This window comes from Tursiops truncatus, chromosome 5, assembly GCF_011762595.2.
Source record: "Tursiops truncatus isolate mTurTru1 chromosome 5, mTurTru1.mat.Y, whole genome shotgun sequence".
Taxonomy (NCBI): domain Eukaryota; kingdom Metazoa; phylum Chordata; class Mammalia; order Artiodactyla; family Delphinidae; genus Tursiops; species Tursiops truncatus.
This window is the reverse complement of record NC_047038.1, coordinates 66102755-66121518: the sequence shown is the minus strand read 5'-3', so window position 1 is coordinate 66121518 and position 18764 is coordinate 66102755. Positions and strand designations below refer to the sequence as shown.

The following is an 18764-nucleotide window of genomic DNA, read 5'->3' as shown; positions in this document are numbered from 1 at the left end:
GGCTCCATGCACATGGGCGGTATCTGGTCATTGCTTTACATGTTCCCAGGGCCTTGGGATCTTCTGGAAGGCAGCCAGAGACCCCAGCCGATAGGCAGTCAACGGCCTTCTCTGATGGCCTGATGCCAGGGGACAATTACTCACTCCCTGGTCTCCTTCCAGTGCCCTGTGGAGCTCAAACCAGGTCACAGGAGAGGACAGGCTCAACGAGAGGCCACAGAGGGCACTGGTTTAGTTAAGAGCGTTTCCATGTTCTCACCAATCACCCATAACACTGAAAAGAGACCCCTCTCCTGAGTTGTAAGTGTGGGCCAGGTCCCAGGCAAATGTACAGTAAATCCAAAAACACAAAGGGTCCCTAGGCTGAGGGAAGAGATGGGGTCACCTTAACACAGATGGCCAGATTTCAACGATTTTCCTGATCACCGGCTCATGCAGGAATTTACCTCCTCCCCACTCCAGGGCTCCCCAGGGGTAGGGGTGGGACCCTCACCAGGGCTCAGGAACTGAGCCAGTTTCCCTGATGAGGAGGCAATCTGGGGTAAGAGCTAAGAGCAGCGACTCTGGCATCTGATGGCCTGGATTCAGATACGGGTTTCCCCTGCTCTCCGAAAGCAGAGCATTCCTATGAATTCTTTCTTAAGCTGAAATGGCGTAAAGCTAAGAAGCAATTACCTTAGGACACGTCTTGCTAACGGATGCACAAAATCAATCAAGATAAAGCGCAGATGCTCACAGACACAGTCCAAAGCGATGGTGGTTTGATGCTGAGATGCTGAGCGTAGTTCCCCGGAGAAGGAGGCTGGCGGCTGACGGTGCTGGGGGTGCCTGCCGTCTCTGTAACTGCTCAGTGCAAAATAAGCACTGGATGCTATTTTCATTGTTTGCCTTTTTTCTTATAAACGAAAATCCTCTTCAGATTTCTTTCGGTTAGTGAAAACGGGTACTAATGTAGGTTTTTGGTGAAAGCAAAGTGGTGTAAAGCAGCGATCCCCAAGGTGTCTGGCACCAGGGACTGGTTTTGTGGAAGACAATTTTTCCACAGACCAGGGAGGGGGTGGGGGGCGGGGAGGATGGCTCAGGCGGTGATGCGAGCGATGGGGAGCGATGGGGAGCAATGGCGATCGGTGGGGAGCAATGGCGAGCGGTGGGGAGCAATGGGGAGCAGTGGGGAGCGATGGGGAGCGATGGGGAGTGATGGGGAGCGATGGGGAGCGATGGGGAGCGGTGGGGAGCGATGGGGAGCGATGGGGAGCAGCAGATGCAGCTTTGCTCGCTCTCCCCGTTGCTCGCCTCCCGCTGTGCCGCCCCATTCCTAACAGGCTGCAGCCCAACAACGGTCTGTGGCCCGGGGCTTGGGGACCCCTGGCTGAAAGCACACTTTCAAAATGCGGGGGAGTTCTGTACTGGCCCTGACAGTTACTCTCTGTGGCACTGGAGGAAGTTGTTTCATCCCTCTTTGACTCTGTTTCCCACCTGCAAAACACGGATGATAAAAGTGCCAGTGGTTGTTGTCACAGGCTTGCTGTGACCACTAAACGTGAGCATGTGTGTAAAGTGTCGGCAGAGTGAGGGGGCCTGTGATGTCCAGCTGTTACAGTAGCTGGACGCACGGCCTCCACCCCACAACACTCACTCACTCCATGTCCCGCCCCCCAACACACACACTCCCAGGTCTTGAAACTTCCTGAGAATGCTGATCTCCAGGCACAGCCCTCTTCCATCGGGGACGCCGGGATCCAGGGCAGAATGCCACAGCAGAAGGGGGATGGGACGGGGGCCTTAAAACAGCCCCCCTTGTGCCTAGAGTTGCACCATCTTTCACTTACTCAGGTCCTTCAGCCATTTGCTATCTCTTGCTACTGGATCTCAAGCCGGTGGCACGAGGCCTCTCTCATATGGCTCCCCCAAGCAGCTGTCAGCGCCCCTCTGTGTGAATTAGACAAGACACCCCTCCCAAAACTGCCACAGCCCTGTGTCGGGGCGTGGATTTCCACCCCACCTGCCCCTTTAGCCAGGCCCACTTTACAGAGAACACCTGTGCCTTGTGGCCCGAATAGGAAGATGGTGTCCATGCCACCAACCACTTCATTCTTCTCCTCTCCCTTCTTCCCCTCACCAGCACCCTACCCTAAACTACCCCTCCCCTCTCTCTGAGCCCCCTCATTGAGCAACATGAACAACAAAAGCTTCAATGCATATCAGCTCACGCCAATAGACATTTGGACGGGAGTAGGGAATATCACTTACACACTGGAATTATCTAGAATGCCAGGGCCCAGCCAGTTTACCCTATTAATATATGTTATCTTATTTAATCCACTTATGAGTATATTTTATTATTATCTCCACTTCACAGATGAGGTCAGAGAGGTTAAGTGACTTACCAAATGTCACACAGTGGTAAGTAGCAGGGAATATCAGCCCCAGGCACGTTTTACTGCAGAATGTATGCTCATAACCACTAGTCAGATATATCATAGCTAATATGATCCAACTTCCCAATGGTTAAAACAAGAGCTACTCAAAGCAAGCACATATTAAGATGTAATCAGATATTATCAAAGCCTGGTTATACAAAGAATTCTGTGAAGTAAATAAAATAGGAATCAATATATTTATCAAAAGTGATCAAAGTGTAGTTAGGATGGGTAATCAAATCAATTACATATTAATATGCATTAGTATTTTGAACATTTAATCATAGAGCACATAATCAAAATATAATGGCAACAGGAGTAATAAGTCACTCTTCAAAGTTTTTCACCTAAAACTCCAACATTCTTCTCCAACTAGAGCCAGCTCCAAACTCTATTAAATCCAATGGGTACTGCTTGGGACCCTGCCCTGATCCCATAAAGATCCCTCTAATTAGGGTGCCCTATAATTTATACTTTAAGTTTGAGAGTGAGAGACGACTTTATTAATATTTGCAAGATATCAATAGGTTCCAGGCAAAATGAATACATGGACAGCCTCCCTATAATCAGCGCTGGTCCATTCTATTTAATTCAACTCATCCTAAGGTTTAAAAATAATTATTAAGTCCATTTTTTTGCAGAATGATGCTAGATATTAGAAATATAATAGCAGAGTGGCATGGACATATATACACTACCAAACGTAAAATCGATAGCTAGTGGGAAGCAGTCGCATAGCACAGGGAGATCAGCTCGGTGCTCTGTGACCACCTAGAGGGGTGGGATGGGGGGGTGGGATAGGGAGGGTGGGAGGGAGATGCTAGAGGGAGGAGATATGGGGATATATGTATATGTACAGCTGATTCACTTTGTTATAAAGCAGAAACTAACACACATTGTAAAGGAATTATACTCCAATAAAGATGTTAAAATAAGTAAATAAAATTTATAGTTTAAAAAAAGAAATATAATAGCAAAACATCATTTCTGGCCTCATATTTTCTACTAGGAAAGACAGATAGGTAGCTACTGGGAAATTAAGCTACAGTACGGTAAACTCCACAGCAGGGATAAGATAGAAGGCTGTGGAAGCACAGAGAGAGAGAATTGTTGCAGCTATCTACTGCTACGTAACAAAGCACCCCTAAACATAGTGCATTAAAACAACCACTGTTTTATTATAGCTCATGGTTTTGTGGTCACAAATGCACTCAGTTGCGTGATTCTGTTCATCATGGCGTCAGTGGAGGCCACTCACTGGTATACATTTGGTGGGTGGGCTCCTCTGGAGGGTACAAGACAGTCCAGTCACACGCCTGGCCCCTTGGCAAAGATGGCCAGAAGGCTGGGTCCCGCTGAAACTGTCCACTGAAGCACTCACATGTTACCTCTACAGCATGGTGGCCTTGGATACTTGGATTTCTCACATGGCAGCTCAGGGCTCCAAAAGTGAGTGTTTCCAGCAAAGAAGGTGGAAGTTACATCACCTTTTATGACCTAGCTTTAGAAGTCACTTGCACCCTATTCTATTGGCTGAATCAGTCACCAGCGCACCCAGACTCAAGGGGAGGTGACATCGTCTCATCCCTTCTATGGAGCAAGTATCAAAGAATTTGTAGCCTTCTTTTAAAATTGCTTCAAGAACCAAAGCCAGTCTTTGAGGACAGAAGCAGGAGTCTTTCCCTCAAAGAGAGAGGAGAGAGGGATGAGTGAAGTTTGGCAAAGACCCCTAAGAAGAAAGACTGTGGATTGTTCAGGGAAGTGAAAGTAGTGAAGAAGGAAGAGTAAGGAGAGAATGGAGACGGAATTTGCACTGAAAGAGATGCGCACCTGAGGGTGACAGAGAGTTCAGAATCCGGCACATAAAAGGTGTTTAATAAACAGGACTGAATTAACAAGTAAATAAAGGAAAAAACAAACTTATCACAGAGTGGGAAGAGCGGTAGGATGGTCCAGTGCAGTGTTTCCAGACTTCTTCAAACAGACACCTCAGGAAGAAACATATGTGATATCACAACCTAGTACACATAAGCATATAGGGGTGTGTGTGTGTGTGTGTACACAACTGAAATGAGTTTCAAGAAACAATATCTACCCCTATTACAGGTAATAAACTCTGAAATCTTCTAATCTGTTCTCTTCCATCCTATTTCGTTATTTTTCCAATGCAGGTCATAACCCACTGAATGGGTTTAAGGCTCACCAATGCCTTGAGACCCACAGCTTGAAAGACACTGGCCCAAAGCAAAGAGAAGAGTTTAGAGACAGAAGGTCAAATCAAGGCCGGATTCCAGTACATAAGATTTGAGCAAGAAATACTTATCAACTTCTGTAATATGTACTTTACAAAGTTGTTGTGAGATAAACAAAAGGTGCAAAAAAATCACTGAGCTCTGTAAGGCGGAAAAGATAAAGGTGTCCTCTATTTCCTTTCTTCCTTTTTCCCCCCTAATCCTACAAATCTACTCCTGCAGAGCATCATGATTTTCAAGCTGTGGGTGAGGCTGGGAGTCTCTAAGAACCAGTCAGGCCGGGGGATGCCAGCTATTCTCTCTGCCATCAGATCCATTCCCCACCCCGCTCTTCCCCTCACCATCTCTGGGCCCCGGGAGGTTGACCTGTATGGATGTGTCACCCAGCCTCCCCGGTCTCTGGCTTCCAGTTGGGTTTGCCCAAAGGATGGGAAGAAAAAGCAATAGAATGATCTAGCCCTCTGCTTCCTCCCTGCCCAGCCAGAGTTTTGGCAGTGACTGCATTCCATTATGGCCAAAGTTCCTGTATCATGGGCTCAGTAACATCATCCCACCCCAGCTTCTTCAAGCCTGGGGACGGTAGTGGGTCCCACCATTGCCAGGTCTGGGGAGCGTCACCATCCATGTGGGTTCCCTTAAGTAACCTCAGTAAGTAGCCCCTTCACTAAACCCTCCTTAACTAGACCTTCTGAGTGTGCCATGTGTCCCCTGTTGATCCTGACTAATACAAGAGGTTTGTGAAAATGGGTTTAGGACCCCCTGCATTTGTGGACACGGAAACCAAGGGAGAGGATCAGAGGGCTGTGTGACACCGTAGCTGGGCATCCTAGACCTACCAAAGTGCATTTACCCCGTCGTCATCTTACATGAGCTATGATTTCAAAGCCAAGGGTGAGGTCCGCTCCTAAAACCCACACTCTCTGCCACCTCTGAGATATTACCCGAAGTTACTTTCACCAAAGAGAGAGTGTTCGATGAGGTGATCAGACATTAAAAACAGAGGAAACCTGTTGAAATGATCCCAGTTTGGTTTCGGGTGGGGTCAGACTCGGAGGGTCAGCTCCCTTACACCCTGAGACGTTGAGAAGGAGGGGTGTGTGTGTCGGGGGGCGGTTAGGGGAGAAGAGGAAACAGCATCACCTCTGAGGATGAAAGAGACAGCAAAGCAGAGCTGCACGAGGGGAAGACAAGCACAACTCTGCCCCCTGCCCTGGGTAACCTTCTCACCCGTGAGGAATGCAACTCCACCTCTTCCTGGCCACCTGGGACCCCCTAAACCCCCAGGACTCTGAGCCCTTCTCACTAGCCCTGAGCCTAGCAGTGGGGACCCAAATCTCCTCCAGGCCGTGAGGCCCCCCGCTAGCCCTTGTTCTCTCCCATCCTGTTCCTCCTTCTCTCTTTCCCCCTCTCCTTCCTTCTTTCCAAGTTCTTATACTGACTGTTACCTTTTAGGCGCACACATCCTGAATACGCAGTACTAAACGAACTAAAATCAAGTCAATTTTCCAACAGCTGTTTGGCAGGGGCAACGCTGAGCTGGATCTCAAATATCAGTCATTTGCACACCATTTTTACAATTTTTCCTATGTCTGAATCATCAGTATTTTTTTTTTCTTTAAATCCATTAATTCTTTAACTTCAACTTTGTTTCAGCCTCATTCTAAACAGTGAAATCACGGATGTGGAGTGCCTGTGGTATTTTTTTTTTCTTCTTAGACATTAAAATAAAAATATTTGTAAAACATTATACCATAAAATAAATATATTAAAAGAAAAATCTTTGTTAGCGTCCTCCTTAAACTCGCTGCACTTACCACCGATGGGACATACAGCATACTTGGAGACAGGCTGCTAAAAGAGAGGTTTCCTTAGGAGTACAAGGCACAGCCCTCACAGTCACAAAGCTTTCCATCTGCTGAGAGATAAAAGGAGAGGAAGATTTCACAGGAAGCGGGTAGATGGTGAACAAGGCAGACTGTAATTAAATCCCAAAGCATGTGGCCAAGGCAGGGAAGAAATGGAGAGGTCAGAGAAACAGAGAAGCCGGTGGGAGAGAGGGGCTGACTGGTGAGGAAGCATTAAGCCACACTGAATATATTGACTTGGGGGTGATATTTAAAATCCTCCAAAGGCCCCCAAAGCTGCAGGACAAATGCCAAACTCCTCAGCACACCCACCCCTTCGTGATAGCAATAGAATGATCTAGCCCTCTGCTTCCTCCCTGCCCAGCCAGTTTTGGAGAGAGCCTCTGTCCATCCTGTGGTCTAGTGTCCCAGAATTCTCCCAACTGTTTGTTGTTCCTCCGATACACCGTCTTCTCTCCATCCCCACTACATCTGCACTCACTGCTCCCTCTGCCTGGAAAAGTCTCCTGCATATCTGTCTTCTGGCCAATATCTATCCAATCTTTTTTTTTCAAGGTAAATTTTCTTTATTGGAATATAGTTGATTTACAATGTTGTGTTAGTTTCAGGTGTACAGCAAAGTGAAACAGTTATACATATACATATATCTACTCTTTTTCAGATTCTTTTCCCATATAGGTCATTACAGAATATTGAGTAGAGCTCCCTGCTCTATACAGTATGTCCTTATTAGTTATCTGTTTTATATATAGTAGTGTGTATATGTCAATCCCAATCTCCCACTTTATCCCTCCCCCCCTTCCCCCTTGGTAACCATAAGTTTGTTTTCTACATCTGTGACTCTATTCAATCTTTTAAACTCAGTTCAAACGTCCTTTCTTCTCTCAGAATTGCGTGGAAATCATGATTGTGCAAATTAGAAAGGAGTTACTTCCTCTGGGTGTATGCAGCCCCTTGTTTGCATAAAAATACAACCGTTAGGGCTTCCCTGGTGGCGCAGGGGTTGAGAGTCCGCCTGCCGATGCAGGGGACACGGGTTCGTGCCCCGGTCCAGGAAGGTCCCACATGCCGCGGAGCGGCTGGGCCCGTGAGCCATGGCCGCTGAGCCTGCGCGTCCGGAGCCTGTGCTCCGCAACGGGAGAGGCCACAACAGTGAGAGGCCCGCATACAGCAAAACAAAAAAAACAAAACAAAAAAACAACCCTTAGCTGGGTGTATGCAGCCCCGTACCAGGGTCCTCGGACTGACTTTCTGTCCCCCTGGCTTGGCACCCTTGTGCAGTGCACATCCTGCACAACATAAATGGCAGACCTGCCTTCTCCCCACCACACAACTCAGGCAGGGTTAGCTGCATTCCCATTTCCATGTTTATTGATTTATTCATGTCCCCCAATAGACAGTCAAAGACTGAAGGTGGAAAGGGCCTCATCTACAGCTGTATCTCTGGCAACTGAGCACCTATAAAGTGGAGCAGAACAAATATTTGCTGGGCAAGTAATGATCAATCAACAAATACATGTTGGAATGATTCAGAAAGCATGAATTCCAACAAATTCGTGTTGGAATGAATTTTAAACTGGAGTTTTAACTCTGCCTTCCCACATTGCCCAATATATAAATTGTACTACTTTCTAATATAGTGTGGTCAGAAAATACCTCCAAGTGGCCTCAGTGTGCAAAGAACAATGACAAATCTTTACCCAGGTAGAAGCATGACCTGCCCCACCCTCTATTCCAAACCAGTTACTCAGGGAAAGGACTATCCCTGTGCCAACGAAAGAATGTCACTCGCCATCTGGTTCTACAAGCATGAAGTCATTAGCCACTGCAGTCACCGATCTTCAATGCACCCTGAAAGGAGTTCAAGGGGAAGATCAGGAATGAGGCTCTCTGTGCTCTGGGGAAAAATTGGCAGAATGGGCCTTCAGATAGTTAGATATTTTCAGGAGAAAGTTTTATGAGCCCAAATTCTTGCATATTCTCATACCTAGAAAAGCGTTAAAATCATTAACAGAGACATCTGTTCCTTGTGACTAGCAGTAGCCTTCTGAAATTGCGGAACGCGTCTCAGGACTTAGTAAAGCATAGGTTCTTCTGTCTGGGTGCAGAAAGAATTCAGCGAGAGGCAGAGTGACAGGTAAGGAAAGAGTTTACTAGTATAGGATGCTTGCGAGAGATGCAAACAGGTGGGCAAGGGAGTGCCACCACCCCAAGAACTTAGTGGGCTATAGTTTTATAATCAAAGGAAAAGTGGGGAGGGAGAGAAGACCACCTTCTTCCTCGTTCTTGAGTAGACATCAAGCTTCCGTTATCAGTTCCTCCTCCACATCGTCAGGCAGGGGAGTTTTCTTGTCCCTATAGGGTCAAACTAGGACTGTCATGGCACTCTTAAAATCAGCAGAAGGGTGGTAATATACACTAAAAAATGGTAAATCATCTCAGGTTTCAGTATAATGTCATCTTTTCTCTATGTTTTTGTTTTTAATGTGCACAGAGGAGCATGTCCTAGGAATTATTAACTTACTGACCTCACTGGGCAGGATGTGGGTCTCATTCCACCATTGTTTTATTGTTTTGGGGGCATGTCTCATGCTTCTGTTGCTTGGTTTTGTTGTTAAGCAAGCCTGCTTTCTTGAGTAATCATTAATTTACAGGAGTCTCCCATAGTTTTTCCCTACTTACAATCCCCTAGTGGGGTTAACTATTTAATCACCTACTTTGTCCCTTTACAAAGTAAAGGTTTCGTATATACTGACCTACCCCCCCCCCCGACCATCTCTTTGGAGCAATTCCTCAGAGCTATCTGAGAGGCTGTCTCCTGGGCTATAGTCAGTGAGCCCCAAATAAAACTGAACTCACAGCTCTCACTCTGTACTTTTTTTTTCAGTTGACACCTGTCTCATTCCATGCTATGCTCCTACAGGCAGCACATAGTACTTGTTCAACAAAGATTGATTGAAAAAAGAAGTCAGAGTACACACTCCTTGCCTATCCCAGTATATATATTTAAATAATGATGGGTAGAAGGATTTGGGTTTAGTAGACCCAACACTAATAAAAGCAAAGTTTACAGGGTGACTCAGTGAGAAAAATAATCTGTTTTGTCTCTTTTACTGTTCATATCGTGATCTTGAGCCCCTTTCCTATTGATTGTAGAAAAGAAACTTGCAAATTAAAAATAACTCAATCCCGGGGCTTCCCTGGTGGTGCAGTGGTTGAGAGTCCGCCTGCCGATGCGGGGAACATGGGTTCGTGCCCCGGTCCGGGAAGATCCCACATGCCGCGGAGCGGCTGGGCCCGTGAGCCATGGCCGCTGAGCCTGCGCGTCCGGAGCCTGTGCTCCGCAACGGGAGAGGCCACAACAGTGAGAGGCCCGCGAACTGGAAAAATAAATAAATAAAAATAAAATAAAACTCTCTGTTCAGATCACCAGTTCGAATGCATCCCCTTTTCTACTCTTGATATGTAAAAGAAGCTTTTGTAATTGACAAATCCCTTTTTTCTCTCAACAAAGCCTGCCTTTCAAGACTATTGTTTGATTATGGAATTCAAGATCTTGTTTTAAAGTCAAAGCTGAACACTGATTCCTTCTTTATATGTAGATTCCGCTAGGGTGCTTCTGGCCAAATACAGGGGAAGGCCTATTCAAGGGGGTGAAGAGGAAACAAGACATTCATATATTCTAACAAGTAGAATCCCTGTTACGTCAGCAAATTTGACTATTCAAGTCATAAAACCTTCACACTCTGCTGTCTTCTGCAACCATTGCTGGGAGGGTAAAGGTCAGGTGACCCTAAACCCCTGAAAGATAGGATTGGACCAAATCCCTTTCCAGCCAGCTTCTACTGGCTGGTCACTGACTAATCAAAGTTTCTCATGAATATGAACCAAAGACATGGAGATGAGAGCCAGACCACAGTAGATACTGGTCCCCAGACGTCGGGTAGAGTCAGGTCCAATGTCAGCATCCTAGCAAGATGCAACTTCAGGCACTTGCCCCAGAACCACAGGAAGTGAAGAAGGAATGGAACACATGCCGCAAGAAAAGCAAAGCCCAAAGACCACGTGCTCCTGGTGGGTGACACATGGCCGGCACGGCTCTTTCGTAACTTTCCAGGTCCATGAAGGCTGGCTGTCCTTGGTTTGCAAGAGGTTCCCCTACCCCATACTTTCCATAAACCTATGTGGATGAATTATTGCCCCTTACTAAGATCTCTAACTGGAACATTTAAAAAATTACAGGTATAGTAAGCTAGTGAGTAAGTAGAGAACACGCTTCTGAAGGTGACTGAGACCATACACCCTTGGCTTTACCAGATTTTATTTCCTGAGCCATCCCTTGGGAGCTCTAGGTTCAGAACTCAAATGCCCAAATCCAGCCAAACTGCTTTTCAGAAGCTCAATAGGGCTCGTTATCCTTTCTTAAGGGGTAAGCGCCCAACCCTCCCGATTACAGAGGTTTGCCCAAAGCTGGCTCCCCAGACATTACTAACACAACCCGTCAATAAGACAGAGCTGAGTTTGTCACCTCCACACGAAGGGAGAATGTCATCTTGTGACCGTTTGACAGTATTTCTGAGGGAGGAAGGCGCGGTGATCATTTATTGAGAAGTAGAACTGGGAGGCGGGTCTCCCAAAGCAGGGAGCTTGTTAGGATTGGATAAGGATCACGACACAACAGTCCAGAATTGGTGGAAATAGCAAGGCAAGAGTTTTGAGGCAAGGGATTCAAAGACTCTCAGGGCACTACCTGTCTGTTGATGTTTTCCACTGAAGAGTTGGAAGACCTTTCGGGGAAGTTCCTGTGGTGAACAATCAATATATTTGCCTGGACAGGAGACTCCTGGAAAAATAAAGTCATGCTAAGAAAGGCAGAGGAGTAGTACAAAGTCAGGTTCATGGAGATAGGAAAGAGTGGCTCCAGTTCTCAGAGTCCAGGCTGAGTGCAGGGGTAGAGAGCTTCGGTTCGGAGGTAGCTAAGAAGACTGTCTGAACTTTGCTCTGGATGGGTTTGAATATTCAGAGAGCATTAAGAGGCATCCTCGAAGAAGCCCTTTCAGCTTCTGAGGGCAAACCCTATATCCACAGGGTTAAGGATAGAACAGAACGCAAAGATAACAAAGGAAGGGGTATCCAACCCAGTCTTCGAGAGTCAGTAATGTTAGGGAACCGTTGACCAAAACTGCCCGCCTTGGCCAGACACAATGATAGCCACTTGCATGAGTTGTCTCACAACAGGAGGTCCCGATAAGGAAGATGGTGCTGCTACCGAAAACTAACCGGGAGAATTCGGGAGGGACCAAAAGGAGAAAGGATATGCCAGCCCATAATATGTCCTGCCAACCTCCCAGAATGCTTCATGCTGAAATCCATCTTGGCTGAGAGACGTGCGTGCCACCAGGAAGGACCCTGAGTCAGACCAAATACGGGCCAAGCAAGATGACTGGCCAGAGACAATCCGGAAACTAACCCCATTACCATAAAACCTGAGACTGTGAGCCTCGAGGCAGAGCAGGTCTCCTGGGTTCCCTTACCCTGCTGCTCTCTGCCCAGGTACCCCTTCCCAATAAAGTCTCTTGCTTTGTCAGTACGTGTGTCTCCTTGGACAATCCATTTCTGAGTGTTAGATAAGAGCCCACTCTTGGACCCTGGAAGGGGTCCCCCTTCCTGCAACAGTAAGGCTTCTTAGAGGAAGAAGCACCCAAGCTGAGACCTAAAGCATGGAAAACATCGGCCAAGCTAAGGAGCGTGTATGGGGGGGGGGGGGCTGTGGGGCTGGAGGGTTACGTTCCAGGTGGAAGGGACAGCACGGACCCGGAAGAGAGAGAGAGAACAGTGCACTGGAGAGCTGCCCGTCATTCGAGAGGAAGGGCTGAGGTTGTAGATCATGAAGATTCTTGACAATGGTGTGTGCTAGGGAGTTTGGGCTTTTTCATGAAGGCAGTATGGAGCCACTGAAGAATTTTAGGCAGAAAAGAAAAGCACAATCCGCACACATTTTTAAAGGCTCATCCTGGTTGCTGGAGAATGGTTTTGGGAGGGGCGTGACTAGAGGCTAGGAAAATAGTCATACCATTCATAATGTTGAAGTCACCCTGACGCATTTGTATGTTCTCCTCAGGTCAGAGTCTGCAAATTCATGGAGCCATAGACCTGAAGGGTTGAAAAGAACCCTTCAAAACCATCCAGACCAAAACTTCCCTTGCAAATTATACTGCAGACCCACAGTGACTCACCCCTCTCCCTGACCCTGAAGGGCAGGGGGCAGAGGGGATGGAGGAGCTGAGCAGGCACCCTATCCCTGGGGAAGCTGAGAGGCAGAGCAGGTCTCGGGAAACAACATTCTTGTCCATCCACCCGCCCAAGCAGTGACTGACTCCCCTCGACACTGATCTGATCCAAGGAAAACACACGCCTTTCAAAACACGGAGAAATGCGCACCCAGAATGTGCTTCAACAACTCAAAAGCCAATTACGGTCCATCTAATCTAACCAAAGCTGATTTCCTCAGGTGGCCAAGGGAGAGGTCAAAGGGCAATTCCTGAGGCTTTCCACACAGCTCTGCCAGAACTTGAAGTTCCCCGCGTGTCCCCAGGGCTGACAGCTCAACTGCTGAAGAGTTAAGCAGTTGAATCTTTCAATTTCCCTCCCTCTCCTGATAATTATAAATATGACACAGCAGTGAACTACAGCAAACTCCCTTAGAGGTGAGGATTCGGTATTCTTTCACAAAGGAAACCAAAAGAAAGTGTCCGTATTTTACATTCCCACACGTGCATGATTTTCACGGATGCCGATCTGAAAAAGACAAAGAGGTATTATTTGCTAATCAAAAAAAAAAAAAAATCTGCACAGCCACATTCATCTGTTTATATGAATCTCGTTTTGCAGTCTGTGCCCGTTCTGTAAAACTGCGATTTCGAGAGCTCTCGATTCATGGAGAAGCTGTGAGTGCCCTCTAGAGGAAGTTTGTCTCCATTGCCGCTACACACAGGAGAACTGGGTACATTAGAGCCGCTCTTGTCCGGCCTAATTTCCGGAGAGCATCAATTTTTCAGGATATGTGTGCAAAGTTTAGGTCCATTTTCGGCTTCTTTTTTTTTTTTTTTTTTTGTAATTCAAAGCTGAATGCAGTACAGCTGATCATAGTAAGACCTGGTCTGTATGAAGTTAATGAGCAGTAATAACCATTGTGAAGATGCTTCTCTCTCCTGGGACGACCCCAGAGCAGAGGACAGCTCAGCCCCTGCGGAGAAATTCAACCAGGAAAAAGCCTTGCAAACCCACGGTGTGGCTGGTCCTCACTTCCGTGTTGGTAAGAACCATTATTGCCCAATAGGTGAATCTCTGTAACCCCCACAAGACCACCTCACTCCCCTTACTCCGAGGTTGCACAAACCATGGCAGAGGACCAATCAATGCCATTTAGGATCAGTGCCACCAGCAACCCGCAGGACCCTGGGCAAATCAAGTAACTTTTTAAAATGAAGGCTGAGGATATCCTGGAAATGTTACACCAGCAGCTTGGGGGTTGGGGGGCATAAGCCAATAAAATCCTGTTATGAATGACTTTTGAACTCTTCCTTGCACTTGAATATGATGCTGAATTTTGAGAACAATTGAATGACACTAAAGTGTGAAAATTCACTTCAAATAGATGAATCATTCTTATGTGAGAAGCCCTGATGTATGGTGTGATTGGAAACTATGTGTTATCTTGAAGTTATTCACGTCTTCATGGGAAAAAAATATTTTTTACTCATAGAGAGTACCTCTTTTTGTATAACACACTAAAAATATTTTAAGAGAGATTCCTGGTGATTTGCCTCTATAAAATACTGAGTAAAGTCTCATTAAGTTGAATGGAAATGTGGAATTCCCTGGCAGTCCAGTGGTTAAGACTCTGAGCTTCCATTGCCAGGGATGTGGGTTCAATCCCTGGTCGGGGAAATAAAATCCCACATGCCCCACGGCGTGGCCAAAAATTAATAAACAAATAAACAAAAATTAAGTTGAATGGAAATGATGTGGGGAAAATGAACCTTGGATTGACTTAGTTTGAACTGTGGAATATTTTAAAAATAATATTAGGCATCTAGATAATTCAGAGATAGCAGTTGATTCTGATTATGTCAAATCCTGGATCTGTCAATGCTGCTTCCTGCTTGAAATGACCCGTTCTCGGAGCCAGAAAACCCTGGGTTCGATGCTGCTTGAGGGTACAGATCCCACTCCACAAACAGGAAACGAACTTTTTAGTTGCTCTAATTTAGCTTAAGTTCTGTAATGAGCTCCTGTTCCACCAGGGGGCAGAAACGTGACCTGAGTAAATTACAGCTCCTCCACGTTGGCACCTGATGGGGACGGAAAGGGGATTGTGTGGTGTCACAGCATGGCAAGCTGGTGGTTGGTCTTGATCGTTACCTCTGCCCTCTGGCACATCCACTGAGCCTTCCCCTTCCCGTCCAGTGTTCAGTTGCGTCACTACACAGTCACTGCTGAACATCCTCTCTGTTCTCGGAGACTCCTTCCGGTCTGGTCCTCCCCTGCAGGACCCGTGCCTGTCCTGAGCCCGGGAGGTCACCGCTGCTGAGGAATCCAGCGAGGCTGCCCCACGCCCAGATGCCAGCCATGCTCCTGGGGGTCTCACCCCTATCTGGAAAGAGGATCATAGATCGCTCTGCACTTGGACCCCGCCCCTCTGATTGGGCTAGGGGATGCCCAGAAAGCTAGTGAAGCATTATTTCCGGGTGTGTCTGCGAGTGTCTCCTAAAGAGACTAGCATTTGAATCAGTAGACTGAGTAAAGAAGATCAGCCTCACCAGGATGGGTGGGCACCACCCAATCCCTATCTATCTATCTGTCTATCATCTATCTATCCTCTATCTATCTATCCTGTTTCTCTGGACAACCTTGGCTAATATACCCAGAGAATCTCTACGTAGCCTGAGAGGACTGGCGCAAGGGTTTCACCTTGCCCTGAGTCATCAAGTTCTTCTATGCTCTGAGACCTTGTCCAATTCCTGTAAAACCCTTTCCCGAGATCATGAATGTTCATGATGCCAGGGAATCTCGGTGCCGCAGGAATTGGTGTAAGGATCAAGAAACACTGAGAGGAAAAAAAACACGTTACAGCTTCAAAACTTACTGTGGACCATAGGCAAGCTCCTTATTCTCTCCGAGCCTGTTTCATCAGTCAAAAGGGAAAATGGGATCTATCACATAGGGTTGTGAGAAGGGTGGACATGAAACTCCTAGCTCAGCACCGGACACACTAACTCCCCCATCCTCTGCTCATGCTATTAGCACTTTTGGACAGCAAAGAGAATAGAGGTCCGAGTGTCCAGAGCAACTGCTCTCCAGTAAAGAGAAAAGGCTGGAGGGAAACTACATAGATATGCCCAGGGGACCACATGGCTGGCAGAGGAATCTTGGGAAATGGAACAGTGGGAGAAAGAGGAACGTGGCTCACATTTGGGAAAAGGCAAGAACAAAGGTGCAGAATGACCAGGTCCGATAAGAGCTGTTCCAGCCTGACACATGACATTCATTATCTTAGGAAGATGGCTCCAGAGGCTTGCTCAGCCAGACCCCACCGCCTGGATAATGCATCTGCAGCCACAGGGACAACGTTCAGAAGACAGATCCTGGCCCTGAAGATCCTGGCACACACACCTGGTCCTGAAGTCTCACTTCTGCCACCTGCTGGGCAGAGTCCTAAGATGGGGATTCTCTGATATTCTACTCTGGTCCAATTGACCACCTTCACGAAACTCTGCCATACATTTCACAGTTTCCCTACCCAATCTTGTTTCATTTTTAAATGAGAGCTCTTTGATTTCATGTACCTTTGGCCACACTATCTCATCCAGCCAATTAGATGGTAATTAAAGAATTTCCCCAAACTCTGGTTCCTTGATGTCAGAAAGCCATTGGTTTTTCTCTGATGCCTCTATTAGCCTATTATTTCCATTTAGCTTATTTGTACACAGTATTCTACTTCTCCGGACTCTCAAATTACTGATTTTTATGTTTTTTCCTTAGCACTTAATGCAGTTCATAAATTTTACTCTTAAAGTTTAGGCATAAATCATGCTAAAAGCCCAAGTTGCTGAAGAAAAGTAGCAGCAAATCAAGCTTGGAATATCAAGCCACCAGCATCAGTTATCAATTCTATATTCACACACCTCAAATTAAAGGTTGCTTCCCTGTTGTTTAAATATAATTTAAAGTTTTCTTAAAACTTTCCCTGACTTTATATCAAGCCCCAAACTTTAAAAAAAAAAAAAAAGGAAACTCAACATATTCACTTGTTTTTTGTTGTTGTTCTTTTTGCTGTTATCCAATACTGGACTTTCTGAGGTATATGCATAAAAATCACCTCAGAATAGAGATAAATGGAAAAATGAATTAGAACACTGGTTCTCAACCAGTGTCCTGTAGTAACCTAGGGAGGTTTAAAAAATACTGATGCCTGAGTTCCACCCCAGAGATTCTTATCTAACTGGTTTTGGGGTTTGGTGAGAATTTAAAGAATAAGTAACCAAGATGAGAACTGCATTAGAAGTTAAATATAGTAGAAGGATATAACCTTAAAGTGCTAATTAATTAGTGGTCCATAGAAATAATGTTATCTTTGAGAGGTAAAAAATTTTAAAACTCAAGTTTGCAATTTCTGTTTTCATCATCTCAGTATTTGTAAACAGTCACCTCTACATCTAACTAAACTATCACATGATAGCTCTTTGTTTTTTACATGATAGCTCTTAAACATAAAGTAAATAAAAATAAAATGTAATAAAATTTTTAAAAAGAAAAGAAAAAAGATGTCCCTGAGAAACCACTATTCACTCCTGGCCAAGGTGAAAGGTTGTAAGTTCAAAGTGTTCTGGAAGGGAGAAAAATTATATATACATCTCTGAGACCCTATATATGATTTAGGTTGATGTCAGTAGCATTTGAGGTGGCAGGTAGCTGACAAAAGGCAAAGCATCAGTGCCTCTGGATAAGATGGCAAACCCCTTGCTGACAACAGCTTGGACGTTGACCTTAACCAAGTCGCCCCAATTCCATTCCACAATGGCAATTTGGTCACGTCTTTTAAAAACAGATGAACAAGCTTCAGGGAGCTATTCTATGTGGATATATTTTTCTCTATTGATAAATAAATATTCCACATGTGAGATGCAGAGCATTCAAATGAAACGTCAGTGACCATTCTGCAGCTCCCTTTAAAAGGCAGAGAATTTCTCTTAGACAACATAATAATAATCGGCACTTTTCATCCTCAAAGCAATTTTTGCGCGTTAACTAATCAATCTGTCCAATATTTGTTTGAGATGGATGAATAAGGATCATTATTTCCATCACGGAGAGAGAAATGAGGAAAAAAGTTGAGTGGGGGAGGACCACCTGAGGTCAGGAAAATCCTGGGCTGAAAATCAGGGGACCCCACTTCAAGACCAGTCTGGCTTTGGGAGTGTAAGGGAATAGAGTCTGTAGGAGGATATTGCAACATTCCACTGAGACTCCTGCTCTCCCATGTGACGGGAATGGTGATAGAAATTAAAAAGAGAAGCCAGAATGCTATGGGAGACCATCAGACCTTACCAAGAAAGCAGACTTTCATTTAGTAACTCACTCACTGATGCATTATTTGACTCATCCTCTCAGTACCTTGCTGAGGATGTGTTGTTTAAACAATGGAATTTATCCATTTACCATGTATTGGGTATCTGCCAGGAACTGTGTTAGGTTTGGGAGATACTTAATGTAAAAAACAACCCCCTGATCTTAATTTCTTAATCTATGACACTGAGATAAAAAGAGCTGTCCTCTCCATCACAGAGATCACTAATTCCTATCAACCCCGCCTCTCCGGCCTCCTCAGCGGTCCACCCCATCCTCTTTATCATCGTCTCTGCAATGACCCTTGCTCAGATCCTTGTCATCTCTAGCTACAGGTCTCGGTCCTCAGATTCTGTTTCTGTTTTGTTTCTAGAGTATTTTTCTAAACTTCAAAAGTGATGCCAACACTCTCTTGCTTAAAGGCCTTCAGTTATGGTCCGTGTCTTCCAGAATAAAGTCCAAACAAAGCCCTTTTCATTCAGATTGATGCCACTTTTTCCAGTCTCATTTTCCTTTTACCTTACCCTTCAGCAATATGGAAATATTTTCAGTTCCCTGAACACAGTATGATGGGTTTGGGGTTTGGTTTTTTTTTTTTT

The 18764-nt window shown here is 45.7% G+C and overlaps 1 long non-coding RNA gene across 8 annotated transcripts in view; it reads right to left on the bottom strand.

The window, feature by feature from the left end:
- Positions 1–18764, bottom strand: part of LOC141278778 (uncharacterized) — a 121422-nt gene that overhangs the window by 6598 nt on the left and 96060 nt on the right. For 4 of the 8 annotated variants that reach the window (XR_012331975.1, XR_012331979.1, XR_012331982.1 and 1 more), the window contains 6 exons: positions 12611–15193; positions 11288–11380; positions 8810–8892; positions 6487–6587; positions 1830–4408; positions 1424–1476 (listed from right to left, as the gene is read on the bottom strand). This is a non-coding gene — a long non-coding RNA (uncharacterized lncRNA). Of the gene's footprint in view, positions 1–1423; positions 1477–1829; positions 4409–6486; positions 6588–8809; positions 8893–11287; positions 11381–12610; positions 15194–18764 lie in introns of those variants that run through there. The other 4 variants (XR_012331976.1, XR_012331977.1, XR_012331978.1 and 1 more) reach the window with 4 other exon arrangements.